Raw genomic sequence first — 4,630 nt, 5'->3', positions numbered from 1 at the left:
GCCAGGGCCTACGGACTGCACCTCCGACTGGCGGCTGCAGAGTGGCTGCGGCGCGGTCCCGCTCCAGCTGCTTCCCCGCCTACCCAAGCTGGATCGTGTACAGCCAGGGAAGAGGCAGGAGGGAGGCGCGCGGAGGCCGGCTTGGCAGTGACGCGCCGCTAGGGGCTGCGCTTCTGGACAGCTCGTGGCACCCAGGGCCCGAGGAACGCCGACAGGAGTCGGGAAGAGCAGTGGAGAGCCGGGGAGGAGTCGGGGAGCTCGGAGGGGGCGGGGGTGTGTTGGGGGAGCTGGGGAGGGCCCAGAGCACCGAGAGGGAGCCAGCAGTGAGTGCACTAGGGAGCCACACACACACGGCTCGGCAGCTTTGCGCACCCCTCTATCGGGAGCGGCTGAGTATCCGCCTGGCTCGCCTGCAGGGTTCCTCCCTAGTCTTCAGGAGATTCTGAAGCAGCTCTAGAAGAGTAAAGCCCATTTTTCTACTCCGTTTCTTTTTGTAATGTGGGGTCACCTTTCCGCTCTAGAAATTGCTTTTCTGACGCGATTCCTACCCCAACTCTCGCCAAAGGGCCCTGGTTCCCACCTCCCCAGTCTTAGCTTCTGACAAGCCTCCAAGAAACTGCGCTTTTTTTCTTTTGTAGGTGTTCTTTTGCCCCATGTTTGCCCCACCCCAAACGTCTTTTGACTAGACTGTGTCCTTGGAATAAAATGTTCCGAAATACCCTTTCATGAACACTCCCTCGGATAGGAGGACCCTCACAGACCATGAACTGCAGAGATTATTCTGTTGACTTTGACCTTCACTCTAGCTGGTGCCCCGCGAGCTTTGGTGTGGGGGAAAGGAAGGTTAGGCCTTGAGTCAGGAGACCTGTGTTCCTGCGAAAGCCACTTACCTTCTGGGGCAGCTATGGCTTTGAATGTTTCAGGGAATCCCCTGAGAGCACCTTTGGCTCTGGGTTTCTGTACATTTTCTCCCTGCAGATTACCAAGTAAAAGTACCTTTTATCTTTTGTGTAAAAGTTGTCAGTAGAAGAAGTAAGAAATCTTTATTCCCAAATGTAAAATCAATTTACCAAAAATTCTGCAATTTGGGGAATTTTTTTTTCTTACATTAGTAAAGTACCATTTCAACAAATTAGGTTTAAAAATTATCCCTCTAGGTGGTTTATTAACCAGACAAACAATAACAACAACAACAACAACGAGAGGGGGTCTTAGATCGATCACTGGGGCACTGCACTTTCCCCTTTGTAGTCCATACACAGATTAACCTTTGCAAATGCTGCTTTGGAAATACATCCTTTGTTTGACTTGAAATGTAACCCCTCCCCTACCACCAAATATTATTAAGGTTTAAAGTTTAAGCAGAAGCTAAGGTTTTAACGATGTGTCAGAGTGTGGAACCGTCGACAGCTTGTAGAATACTTTCCATTTTGGTTACTGGAAACAAGTCATTAAATCTAATATCAATTTTAATAATTTCGCTTCAACAAAACTGTCAAATAATGAGATTCATGGAGTTTTTTCTAGTAGTTCTTCTGGAGAACTTGTGGAGAAAATTCATGAATCTTAGCAGTTAACGAAAAGTATATAGCTTTTCCATATATTTTTTAAAGCCATAGAATTATATAACTTCCCCACAGGGTTATTAAAACGAATTGCACTTTCTAACTTCTACAACCATAAATTATAGTGTAAAACATGTAGGTAAGCCATAGATTTTAAATATTTTTAAAAGCTGTCTTAATATGGGCTTTGACTATTTAGAAAATAAAGTAATGTGAAATCCCTTTTCCCAAATGAGAATCAGTGAGTCAACAATTTGCAGTTTCCAGAAGGGATATCTCTTTTTCATGCTTGAACTACTAAAATAAGCAAATATCTCTGATGGAAAATCTAATGTTACCAAATGTGTTCCAGAAGACTGTTGGTGTTAATACAAAGCACGATTCCTTTAACTTCCATGGTAACTAATTTTATCATTGTTTTTCAGTTGGAGACGCAGAGTATGAAAATGATTTTGCAAGACTTTTCCAGGTCATGAGGTGCTCTCTGAGAAATCTCTTCTGTTCCCTAAAGTAGTAAGTGACTCAACTGAAGTGAAGCAATAATTATTAAATGGATCTCTAGTGGCCTAGAGGTATTAACACATTTTTTTTCCTTTGAAGTTATTATGTAACTGAATGACTTTAGAGTGGTAATTCCCCAAATGTGTGACTTTAGGCACTAGTTTGCCTAAATGCTGCTCTAGGAACTCATTCACTACAAAAATATTTATTGAGCCACTTCTATATGCCCTGGCTGGCACTCTAGGAACAGTGGTGAAGAAGACAGATATATTTACCTGTCCTGATAGAAGTTACAGTTTGGTGAAAACGATAAATTAGTAACAAGTGCAAAAAAGATTTATACAGATTTATTTACACAAAATAAATGTAAGTCGTGATGTAAATAGATTTTGAGATAAACAATAAGAGGAATCTCATTTTAGAGATCCACAATGTATGTTAATAAAGACTCTGAAAATTCCTATAGTAAAAACATTTAACTTAAGCTATTCGCCAAAACCCCAAATTTGTTTTGAACAAATTTGTTTGTAAGCAGCGCTTATAATAAAATAGAATAATTTTTGTGAAATGTTGCTTTGTTTTGAAACCAAAGAATTTAATAAACATAAAATTCTGTTAACATCCCCTTACATTTATTTGTCAATGTACATTCATATACTTCAATAGATTTATACATATAAATACAATCTGTTTGAAATAGACTGTGTTTGCACATGTTTATAGCAGCAAAATTCACAATTGCAAAAAATATGGAACCAGCCTAAATGCCCATCAACCGAGTGGATAAAGACAATGTAGTATATATATACCACAGAATACTACTCAGCCATAAAAAGGAATGAAATAATGGCATTCTCAGCAACCTGGATGGAATTGGAGAAGATTATTCTAAGTGAACTAACTCAGAGTGGAAAACCAAACATCATATGTTCTCATTCATAATCTGGAGCTAAGCTATGAGGATGCAAAGGCATCAGAATGGTATAATGGAGTTTGGAGACTCAGGGGGAAGTGGGGTGAGGGGTAAAATACTACATATTGAGTACAGTGTACACTACTCTGGTGATGGGTACACCAAAATATCAGAAATTACTAGAAAAGAATTTGTCCATGTAACAAAAAACTATGTGTTCCCCAGAAACTATTAAAATAAAAAATGAATTGTTTAAGTACGACAAAAAAAAGAAATACACTGTCTTTGAACACAAAATGATACAGAAGGATTTACAAATCTATTAAAATGCCCGAATGTATATCTGTACAAAACACATATTTATAATTAACATTATTTCATGAACATATTTCCAGAGATCAACATGGTCTAAAGTCTTATAATTCTTAATGGCCATATAATTTATATATTAGTATAGACTAGTTTTCTTTTTCTTTTCTTTCTTTCTTTCTTTTTTTTTTTTTTTTTCTGAGACAGGGTCTGAATCTGCAATCCAAGCTAGAGTGCAGTGGCATGACCAAGGCTCACTGCAGCCTCAACCTCTTGAGCTCAAGTGGTTCTCCTGCCTCAGCCTCCCAGAAGCTGGACTATGGGCACACGCCACCATACCTGGATAATTATTTATTACTTGTAGAGAGGGGATCTCCCTAGGTTGCCCAAGCTGATCTTAAACTCCTAGGCTCAAGTGATCTTCCCACATCACCCATCCCCCTCACAAAGTGCTGGGATTACATGTTTGAGCCACTGTGTTTGGCCTAGATTAGTTTTCTGAACCCTAAATTTTAGGAAAGTACATTTTCTGATTCTTTAACTATTATAAGTAACACCACTTTAACCTCCTTGAACAAATTACTCTTTGGGGTAATAAGTGATGGGAATATTTTCTTGGGATATATTTTTAAATATGGGTTTCTTTAATTAAAAGAAATTTTATTTTTCTGTTTACATAGTCTCATATTTCTTTCCATAACAATTGAAAAATCATTATAAAAATATGGATGTACTTTTATCTTTTACATTCAGTATCTCATTGACACTGAATTTTATTATTTGTATTTGTTTAAATTGATTAAGGAAGCTTCAAAATGTGTATAATTTCAATATATCCCTAGGAAATAGCAAAAATACCTAGAGGAATTTGACTGGATAGCTTCGGTCATAAATCCATAAAAGGCGTCAAAGCTATTTCCCTCCCAATGTACCTCTCTGCGAATTCTTCTAAACTAATTTTGTGGTAATTTAAAAAATTTATCTAAAGTTAAAGGAATTTTCAGAAAATTTCAGCTATAAGCATTGGCTCTAGATCTGCAGTTGGTATAGACCTGCAAAGTTGACTGACAACCAGTGTTAGAAAGAGGAACCAAAATTTGAATAGGGGCTTGGTGTAAGGATAGCTGTGTTTGGGGGCTCCCCGTAAGAAGGGAAAACTTTTCAGGCATTTAAAAGAATATATCATGGCAGACTATCAGCAGGGCTTTGGATTTCTTCATAGCTTTGAAGTTAGCAAGAAAAAATGGAGACAGTCAATCTGACCCATGTGCTTCCAGCATTTGATGACCTGGGCTGAATTCATGGATATTGCCAGCTACAGATTTTAAAATTATAGAGTTTT

Source organism: Papio anubis, chromosome 4 (assembly GCF_008728515.1).
Source record: "Papio anubis isolate 15944 chromosome 4, Panubis1.0, whole genome shotgun sequence".
NCBI lineage: Eukaryota > Metazoa > Chordata > Mammalia > Primates > Cercopithecidae > Papio > Papio anubis.
The sequence above is the reverse complement of the archived record's forward strand: the minus strand, read 5'-3'. Positions refer to the sequence as shown.